Here is an 11,225-nt window from a genome sequence, read left to right on the forward strand (position 1 = left end):
TGGCTGGGGGAGGGTTACAAATGCGGAGGCTTAAAGTGTTTATGAGACCTCTTCTCTCCACCTTAGGTTTTTGCTGAGGGAGCATGAAATGATGGAACGGTGCAGAGTCCAGGGATTGAAAAGAAGGCCTGCCTAGGAATGGAGACCCTCCCCACCATGTGCTTAGGATGGGGGATAGGGGAGCTTGTACACTGTGGAGTCTCCCACCCCCAGGTTTCCCCATCTCCACACCCACCAGGAGCAGAGAGGACCTGACTGAAGCCATCCACACTCACACAAGTATTTCCTTGGCAGCATCCCCTGCCTGAGTGCACCCCCTCCCTGCATTCTCCCAGACAAAGGTCAGCACTAGAGGGAGTAGAGAGAACATAAGGCAACAGAACACTGGCCCGAAATTGTGGATACCTAGGTTTGAACGCAAGATTCGCTCCTCATTACCTGAGTGATTTGAGACAACTGACCACCCCACCTGGGACACTAGCTTTATCCTCTGTAACCTATGGCTTGGTGAGTATCAAACTAGACAATGTACACCCAGTCACGTAGCCCAGTGTCAGCCAGGCAGTCCTGTAAATACGTGTTCTTTCTGCCCTTTTTTTTTTTTTTTTTTTTTTTTTTAAGATTATCCAATTCCAAGAGAGGAGGGGGCTGGATTGGCAGGACTATTTGAGATGGTTTGGAGGAGGGGGAATACCTACCTTGACCTCCTTCTCTCTTTTCTGTCCATGAATTTGCCTTCCTCCAATCCTGTGACCACTTACGCCTAAGGCCACTCATTCCAAACAACTAGCTTGGTCAGATTCCATGCTGACCAACACAATGGTGATCATCTGGGTGGACAGGGGGACCACAACCCACCCTATAAAGGTCTTTGCCTCCTGTGAATCTGAGATTTCCCTCTCCTAGATTACACATGTGGAAGGTAGAAGCTTAGGAAGGAAGAAAAAACTGCCTTACTTGAGCATGCACTAATGCCAGGCACTGCCCTAGGCCTTTTACACCTGCCGACTCATTTACCTTTCATGAGGACCTTTGGAAGAAGGTGCTATTACCTCCATTGAACAAGTAGGAAAACTGAAGTTCAGAGATGATAATAAATTTGAACTTGCCTGTAAAACACTGTTCTCCCTCTTCTTCACCTACTAGTTAATGCTTCCTTAACACCTTAGTTCTAGCTTCACCTTCTCTGGGAAGATTACCCTTCCCACTCCCACTGACACTATAGCCCAGTTACCGGTAAGGAAATACCATCTCAGTACTGTTGAATGGGTGGTTAAAATAAGTGATTGGGGCTCCTACAGGAACTCCATTTAGGCAAGTTAGTTAACTTTGCCAAGGTAACAGAGCTAACAAGCACTTGACCCATTGCTCCACTCCTTGCCTTACTTCTAGTGTGGATCAGACCTGGGGAGGGAGAAGAGAACATCTTTGGAGCATCTCTGGGAATTGTGGTATAGGCAAAAATGGGAAGAGAGGTCACAGACACCTGGCAGACAGAAGGGATGTGGTAGGAAGGGGGTGGAGTCTATGTGGAGGGAGGGTCTTTAACTTAATGACAATGTCCTGGAGGACTGGAGGCTTAGCTGATTTGTATGGATGGGTGTAAGTGCCCAGTATTCTCTCTCTCTCCCTCTGTATGTGTGTGGCAAAATTCACATAACATAAAATTAACCTTTTTTTTTTTAGACGGAGTCTCGCGCTGTCGCCCAAGCTGGAGTGCAGTGGTGCAATCTCAGCTCACTGCAACCTCTGCCTCCCCAGTTCAAGCAATTCTCCCTATGCCTCAGCCTCCTGAGTAGCTGGGATTACAGGCACCTGCCACCACGCCTGGCTAATTTTTGTATTTTTTTTAGTAGAGACAGGGTTTCTCCATGTTGGTCAGGCTGGTCTGGATCTCCCAACCTCAGGTGATCCGCCCACCTTGGCCTCCCAAAATGCTGGGATTATAGGCGTGAGCCACCACGCCCGGCCTTTTTTTTTTTTTTTTTTTTTTTGAGATGGAGTTTCGCTCTTGTTGCCCAGGCTGGAGTGCAATGGCGCAATCTCAGCTCACTGCAACCTCCGCCTCCCGGTTTCAAGTGATTCTCCTGCCTCAGCCTGCCGAGTAGCTGGGATTATAGGCATGCACCACCATGCCTGGCTAAAAATTAACCATTTTTAAATGATCAATTCAGAGGCATTCTAGCTTTTTATTTTTAAATTTTATTCTTTTTTTTTTTTTTAGACAGAGTCTCGCTCTTGTCGCCCAGACTGGATTGCAGTGGCACAATCTCAGTTCACTGCAACCTCCGCCTCCCAGGTTCAAGCGATTCTCCTGCCTCAGTCTCCTGAGTAGCTGGGATTACAGGCACCACCACCACACCTGGCTAATTTTTGTATTTTTAGTAGAGATGGGGTTTCGCCATGTTTGTCAGGCTGGTCTCGAACTCCTGACCTTGTGATCTGCCTGCCTTGGCCTCCCAAAGTGCTGGGATTACAGACGTGAGCCACCGCGCCCGGCCTTCTTTCTTTTCTTTTTTGTTGAGACAGTCTCACTCTGTTGCCCAGGCTGGAGTGCAGTGGTGCAATCTCAGCTCACTTTAACCTCCGCCTCCCGGATTCAAGTGATTCTCTTGCCTCAGCCTCCGGAGTAGCTGGGATTACAGGCGCGCACCACCACACTTGGCTAATTTTGTATTTTTAGTAGAGATGGGGTTTCACCATGTTGGCCTCCAAGTGATTCACCCGCCTTGGCCTCCCAAAGTGTTGGGATTACAGGCGTGAGCCACTGTGCCTGGCCATTTTTTTTTTTTTTTTTTTTTGAGACAGAATCTTGCTCTGTCACCCAGGCTGGAGTGCAGTGATATGGTCATAGGTAACTGCAGCCTCAAACTTCTGGGCTTAAGCAGTTCTCCTGCCTCAGCCTCCCAAGTAGCTAGGACTATAGGTACACACCACTGTGTCCAACTAACTTTTTTATTTTTTGTAGAGACAGGTTTCTTGCTGTTAGCCAGGCTGGTATTGAACTTCTGGCTGGCCTCAAGTGATCCTCCTGCCTTGACCTTCCAATGTGCTGGGATTACAGACATGAGCCACTGCCTGACCCTGGCCCTTGTTTTTTGTTTTTTATTTTATAGTCTTGCTGTGTTGCCCAGGCTGGACTCGGACTCCTGGGCTCAAGCAGTCCTCTTGCCTCAGCCTTCTGAATGTCTGGGACTACAGGCCCGTACCACACCAAGCCTCTAGTATTATTTATTTTATTTTTTTTTTGAGACAGAATCTCGCTCTGTCACCAGGCTGAATGCAGTGGCTTGATCTCAGCTCACTGCAACCTCTGCCTCCCCAGTTCAAGCGATTCTCCTGCCTCAGCCTCCCAAGTAGCTGGCACTACAGGTGTGTGCCACCACACCCAGTTAATTTTTTTTTTTTTTTTTTTTTTGAGACAGAGTCTTGCTCTGTCACCAGGCTGGAGTGCAGTGGCACTATCTCAACTCACTGCAACCTCCGCCTCCTGGGTTGAAGCAATTCCCCTGCCTCAGCCTCCTGAGTAGCTGGGATTATAGGCATGAGCCACCGCACCTGGCCAAATCTTTTGTATTTTAGTAGAGACGGGGTTTCACCATGATGGCCAGGATGATCTCGATCTCTTGACCTCACGATCTGCCTGCCTCAGCCTCCCAAAGTGCTGGGATTACAGGGGTGAGCCACCGTGCCCAGCCACTTTTAGTATTTTTCAATACTAGTCATTAGTGCAAGATGGACTCTGGACACAGGCAGGAGGTACTGAGAAGAGATTAAGATTAGGAAAGGGGAAGGGAAGAGGAGCCTTACAAAAAGGCAGACAGCAGAAGCAACTGGCTAGACTCATTCCAATAGAGGTAAGCCCCCTGTTTGTCCCAACTCCTAGAACCGCTCCCATCCAACTCCCTCTGCTGACCCTGGCCTTCTATATTTTCTCTTATATTTCTCTCACCCTTGAAATTCCTTCAACTAGTTATTGGCATCACTCTGTCTTTCTTTCTTTCTTTTCTTTTTTTTTTTTTTAGACAGAGTTTCGCTCTTGTTGCCCAGGCTGGAGTGCAGTGGCACAATCTCGGCTCACTGCAACCTCTGCCTCCCGGGTTCAAGCAATTCTCCTGCCTCAGCCTCCCAAGTAGCTGGGACTACAGGCATGCACCACCATGCCTGGCTAATATTTTGTATTTAGTAGAGTAGGGGTTTCACCATGTTGGTCAGGCTCATCTCGAATTCCTGACCTCAGGTGATCCACCCGCCTTGGCCTCCCAAAGTGCTGGGATTACAGGTGTGAGCCACCGCTCCCGGCCTGGCATCACTCTGTCTTTCAAGGATGAATCTTGACCTGGATGCTATGGCTCACACATGTAATCCTAGAAACTCAGGAGGCTGAAGAGGGAGGATCACTTGAGCCCAAGAGTTTGAGACAGCAGTGAACTGAGATTGCACTATTGTACTTTAGCTTGAATGACAGAGTGAGACTCTGACTCAAAAGAAAAAAAAAAGGATGAATCTTTCTCCAAACAGACAGCAGATGATATATGTCTTATGGACGGCCAAACCTCCAGCATCTAACAGAGTACCTGGAACCTAGTTTGTGAACTATAACTTTTTTTTTTTTTTTTTTTTGAGATGGAGTCTTGCTCTGTTGCCCAGGTTGGAGTGCGGTGGTGCGATCTCAGCTCAGTGCAACCTCTGCCTCCCGGGTTCAAGCGATTCTCCTGCCTCAGCCTCCCACATAGCTGGGATTACAAGCATCCACCACCATGCCCAGCTAATTTTTATATTTTTAGAAGAGACAGGGTTTCATCATGTTGGCTAGGCTGGTCTTGAACTCCTGACCTCAGGTGATCCGCCTGCCTCGGCCTCCCAAAATGCTAGGATTACAGGTGTAAGACATCACACCCAGCCGCAGCCGTGAACTGTAACTTTTGTTGAATGATTACAGCAATTTTTATAGATCGTCCCTTGCCCTGACACATGACTCCTCCCCTCTTGTCCATTTGCTATCATCATCACCATCATTATTTACAAACATCAGTCGTTTTTCTGCCAAAGCAGTTTCTCAAAGTATGTAAGAAATTCCCAGGAAACTTGTTAACCATGGAGAAGGCACCATCCTTGGATGAACTATATCATATTTCTGGAGAACCAAGGAATATGGTTTTTTATTCTATATATATATATATAGATATAAATTTAAAAAAAATTGAGACAGAGGTCAGGCATGGTGGCTCAAGCCTATAATCCCAGCACTTTGGGAGGCTGAGGTGGGCAGATCACCTGAGGTCAGGAGTTCAAGATCAGCCTGGCCAACATGGTGAAACCTTGTCTCTACTAAAAATACAAAAATTAGGCAGGTATGGGGGCACAAGCCTGTAATCCCAGCTACTCAGGAGGCTGAGGTAGGAGAATCGCTTGAACCTGGGAGGCAGAGGTTCAGTGGGCTGAGACCACGCCACTGCACTCCAGCCTGGGCAGCAGAGTGAGACTCCATCTCAAAAAAATAAATAAAATAAAATACATTGTGATAGAGTCTTGCTCTGTCTCAAGGTTGAAGTGCAGTGGCGCAATCTCAGCTGGAGTACAGTTGCACGATCTTGGCTCACTGCAACATCCACCTGCTGGGTTCAAGTGATCCTTTCATCTCAGCCTCCCGAGTAGCTGGGATTACAGGCAAGTGCCACCACGCCCGGCTAATTTTTTGTATTTTTAGTAGAGACGGGGTTTCACTGTGTTAGTCAGGGTAGTCTTGATCTCCTGACCTTGTGATCCGCCTGCCTCAGCCTCCCAAAGTGCTGGGATTACAGGCGAGAGTCACCACGCCCGGCCTGCCCAGCTGATTTTTTTTGTATTTTAGTAGAGACGGGGTTTCACCATGTTGCCCAAGCTGGTCATGAACTCCTGAGCTCAGGCAATCCGCCCATCTCGGCCTCCCAAAGTGCTGGGATTACAGGCGTGAGCCACCGAGCCCAGCCTATTTTTTAAATTTTTTCTAGAGACAGGGGTTTCGCTATGTGTCCCAGAGTGGTCTTGAACTCCTGGGCTCAAGCGATCCTCCCATCTTGGCCTCCTAAAGTATTGGGATTACAGGTGTGAGCTGCCGCACCTAGCTGGTTTAAGATTTCTCACAAGGTTGCAGTCAAATGGCCAGCCAGGATGTAGTCATCTTAAGGCTTGACTGGTGTTGGAGAATCTGCTTCCAAGCTCACTGTCATGGTTGTTGGCCAGCCTCAGTTCTTCACTGGTTTTTGGTCAGAAGCTGTTGCTGCTTTTTTTTTTTTTTTTTTTTTTTTTTTTTTTTTTTTTTTTGAGACAGAGTCTTGCTCTGTCACAAGGTTGGAATGCAGTGGTGCGATCTCAGCTCACTGCAACCTCCGACTCCCTGGTTCAAGCGATTCTGCTGCCTCAGCCTCCTGAGTATCTGGGATTACAGGCACGTGCCACCACGCCCAGCTAATTTTTGTATTTTTAGTAGAGACGGGGTTTCGCCATGTTGGCCAGAATGGTCTCCATCTCCTGACCTCCCACATTTGATCTGCCCACCTCAGCCTCCCAAAGTGCTGGGATTACAGGCATGAGCCACCGCACCCCGCCCCTCTAAAAGCTTCCATTTTTTTGCCATGTGGGCCTCTCCATAGTACTGCTTATAACATGGCACTTTGATTTCCCCAGAGCAAGAGATCCAAAAGAGGGAGAAAGAGAGAGCAAGAGAGACAGAGAGAGACAGAAAATAGGAGCCCCTAAGCCCACAGCTGCAGTCTTTTTTTTTTTTCTTTTTTTTTTAAGAGTCTTGCTGTGTCGCCCAGGCTAGAGTGCAGTGGTGCAATCTCGGCTCACTGCAAGCTCTGCCTCCTGGGTTTACCTGCCATTCTCCTGCCTCAGCCTCCTGAGTAGCTGGCACTACAGGCACCCACCACCATGCCGGGCTAATTTTTTGTATTTTTGGTAGAGACGGGGTTTCACCATGTTAGCCAGGATGGTCTCGATCTCCTGACCTCGTGATCCGCCCGCCTCGGCCTCCCAAAGTGCTGGGATTACAGGCCTGAGCCACCATGCCCGGCCAGTGGCAGTCTTTTTATAACCTAATCTTAGACATGGCATATCATCTGGGAGGCACTTCTGTCGTATGCTATTGGTCACAATCCTGGTACAGTCTAGGAGGAAACCCACAGATGAGTGTGAATAACAGGAGGCTGATTATTGGGAGCCATCTTGAGGGTTTCTCTCTCTCTCTCACACTCTTTTTTTCCTGACACTATCCACCTAGAGATTGAGGGTTTCTGAACATAACAGGTCTCTGCAAGTCTGGAAATGCAATTTAGGCAGTGTATCAGAGTATCAGAGTTCATCAGATTCAGGACACTGATTCACACAAATCAAATTAACACGAAACCTTATCTTGGTATGACTTCCCCCCTTTTCTGGGACTCTTTAGCTAAATTGGTCTTTCTTTTGAACACAACAAATTTGTTCCATTTCAGAGTCAATTCCCTGGCTGATTCTCTTTTTTTTTTTTTTTTTTTTGAGAGACAGTCTGGCTCAACTGCACAGGCTGGAGTGCAGTGGCACAATCTGGGCTCACTGCAGTCTCTGCCTCCCAGGTTGAGGCAATTTTTGTGCCTCAGCCTCCCAAGTAGCTGGGACTGCAGGCGTGCACCACCACACCTGGGGAATTTTTGTATTTTTTTTGAGACGGAGTCTCGCTCTGTCACCCAGGCTGGAGTTCAGTGGCGCAGTCTCGGCTCACTGCAAGCTCCGCCTCCTGGGTTCACACCGTTCTCCCGCCTCAGCCTTCCAAGTAGCTGGGACTACAGGCGCCCCCCACGACCCCTGGCTAATTTTTTATATTTTTAGTAGAGACAGGGTTTCACCATGTTAGCCAGGATGGTCTTGATCTCCTGACTTCGTGATCTGCCCGCCTCGGCCTCCCAAAGTGCTGGGATTACAGGCATGAGCCACCGCGCCCAGCCAGATTTTTGTATTTTTTGTAGAGACAAGAGTTTCACCATATTGGCCTGGCTGATTCTTTTACCACAGAATATTCTTTGAATGCCTAGGTAGGTCTTCCTTGTGATTCAGGTCTTCAAATGTTTCCTCCTCAGAGGCTACACAATATAAAATTATTCCCTCTTATCTTTTACACTTTCCATCCCATTATTTTCTGACAGCACATATGGCTCTCTGAAATTGTTTTAATTCTTTGTTTACATGAAGATTGTTTCCCGAGGAGAATATAAGCTCCATTCTGTTAAGGGGAGTTTTTTGTTTTGTTTGTTTTTGGTCCATTTTGTCATTGCTGTAGTGCCTGGCTTATGGAAGGCACTCAACAAATAAGCGATTATGCTGGTTTAATTCACATAGAAATATACATCACATGAACTGGAGATTTTTCTCTCACTTGATCAATATACTTTCTTCCCATAGAAAATTATTATTATTATTTTTGAGACAGAGTTTCACTTTTGTTGCCCAGGCTAGAGTGCAATGGCACGATCTTGGTTCACTGCAACCTCTGCCTCCTGAGTTCAAGCGATTCTCCTGCCTTAGCCTCCCGAGTAGCTGGGATTACAGGCATGTGCCACCACACCCGGCTAATTTTGTATTTTTAGTAGAGAGGGGGTTTCTCCATGTGGTCTAGCTGGTCTTGAACTCCTGACCTCAGGTGATCCACCTGCCTCAGCCTCCCAAAGTGCTGGGATTACAGGTGTAAGCCACTGTGCCTGGCCCTATTATTATTATTATTTTCAGACAAAGTCTCACGGTGTTACCCAGGCTGGAGTGCAGTTGCACAATCTTGGCTCACTGCAACCTCCGCCTTTGGGGTTCAAGTGATTCTCCTGCCTTAGCCTCCCGAGTAGCTGGGACTATAGGTACATGCCACCATGCCCAGCTAGTTTTTGTATTTTTAGTAAAGAGGAGGTTTTGCCATGTTTGTCAGGCTTGTCTTGAACTCTTGACCTCAAGCAATGCACATGCCTGGGGCTCCCAAAGTGCTGGGATTACAGGCGTGCACCACCATGCCTGACCTCCACAGAAAATTATAAGTCAGTTATTATAATCAGATGAGTCTTTGGCGAGCATGGAGTCAGAAAAGGACAAACGATTGGAGGTTCCCAGTTTTTGGTGGCCTATCGCTCTAAGGTTTTCCTTCATGGTCATTAGGAATGCACTTAAGGACTAGTAGTCACAACACCCCTGTTCAGGTGGCACTGAAGACCCAGAGATATATTACCTTTTTTGAGTAGATTTTATGGAGACACCAGACTTAGATGAATAGATTGTTTCTTCAGATGCTGAATAAAGCAAAAAAGTGGCAAAACGTTCCGCTTTCTTTTATATTAGTCTTCCTCTCAAAGCCTTATCACCATAAACCAGTAGCATTTTATTTTTTTTAATTTTTATTTACTTATTTATTTTGAGATGGAGTCTCGCCCCATCGCCCAGGCTGGAGTGCAGCAGCGTGATCTTGGCTCACTGCAACCTCTGCCTCCCGGGTTCAAGCGATTCTCCCTGCCTCAGCCTCCTGAGTAGCTGGGATTACAGGTAGGCGCCACCACGCTTGGCTAATTTTTGTATTTTTAGTAGAGACAGGGTTTTGCCATGTTGGCCAGGCTGGTCTTGAACTCCTGACCTCGGTGATCCGCCTGCCTCGGCCTCCCAAAGTGTTGTAATTACAGGCGTGAGCCACTGTGCCCAGCCTTAGAGCATCTTTTAGAGTATGCATCTTCCACACAGGAAAAACTATGCCATCTGTATTAATCTTGCTGGCTGCTCATAGGCAACTTTATTTCAAACTTTATTGTTGCTCCTCATATGACTATTTTATACAGAAAACTGTGAACAAGACTCAGTTTCCAAATTAGTGGCTTTTAAAGCCTTTTTGAGAAGACAAAGTTAATTCACCTGAAACAACTAATTAAGAAACAATTAGGCTGGGCGCTGTGGCTCATGCCTGTAATCCCAGCACTTTGGGAGGCCAAGATGGGCAGATCACGAGATCAGGAAATCGAGACCATCCTGGCTAACATGGTGAAACCCCATCTCTACTAAATATACAAAAAAATTTAGCCAGGCGTGGTGGCAGGTGCCTGTAGTCCCAGCTGCTGGGGAGGCTGAGGCAGGAAAATGGCATGAACCCGGGAGGCAGAGCTTGCAGTGAGCCGAGATCGCGCCACTGCACTCCAGCCTGGGTAACAGAGCAAGAATCCTTCTCAAAAAAAAAAAAAAAAAAAACTAAACAGGGCTGGGCGCAGTGGCCCACGCCCGTAATCCCAGAACTTTGGGAGGCTGAGGCAGGCAGATCACCTGAGGTCAGGAGTTTGAGACCAGCCAGACCAACATGGAGAAACCCCCTCTCTACTAAAAATACAAAATTAGCTGGGCGTGGTGGCACATGCCTGTAACCCCAGCTACTCAGGAGGCTGAGGCACAAGAATCACTTGAACCTGGGAGGTGGAGGTTGCGGTGAGCCGAGATTGCGCCATTGCACTCCAACCTGGGTGACAAGAGTGAAACTCCATCTCACACACACAAAACAAAACAAAAGAAACAATTAAACAGCCAGGCACACTGGCTGACACCTGTAATCCCAACACATTGGGAGGCCAAGGCAGGAGGATCTTCTGAGGCTAAGAGTTGGAGAACAGCCTGGGCAAGATGTGAGACCCCCCCCAGAACGCCCAAAAAATTAGCTGGGCATGGCCAGGCGTGGTGGCTCACCCCTGTAATCCCAGAACTTTGGGAGGCCGAGGCAGGCAAATCACGAGGTCAAGAGATCGAGACCATCCTGGCCAACATGGTGAAACCCTGTCTCTACTAAAAATACAAAAACAAATTAGCTGGGTGTGGTGGTGGGCACCTGTAGTCCCACCTACTCGGGAGGCTGAGGCAAGAGAATCACTTGAACCTGGGAGGTGGAGGTTGCAGTGAGCCAAGATCGTGCCACTGCACTCCAGCCTGGTGACAGAGTGACACTCCATCTCAAAAAAAAACAAAAAAAATTAGCTGGGCATGGCAGTGTGTACCTGTAGTACCCAGCTACTCTGGAGGCTGAGGCAGATGGATCCTTTGAGCTTGAGAGATCACAGTGAGCTATGCTATGATCTGCCACGGCACTCTTGCTCACCGCACTCCACACTGCAGCCCTGGGTGACAAGAGTAAAACCCTATTGTCTAACAAAAAAAAAAAAAAAAGAACATCTAAGAAAAGGTCCAGAAAAGGTCCTCTC

The sequence above is a fragment of the Pan paniscus genome, chromosome 8 (genome assembly GCF_029289425.2).
Source record: "Pan paniscus chromosome 8, NHGRI_mPanPan1-v2.0_pri, whole genome shotgun sequence".
In the NCBI taxonomy this organism is placed as follows: Eukaryota; Metazoa; Chordata; class Mammalia; order Primates; family Hominidae; genus Pan; species Pan paniscus.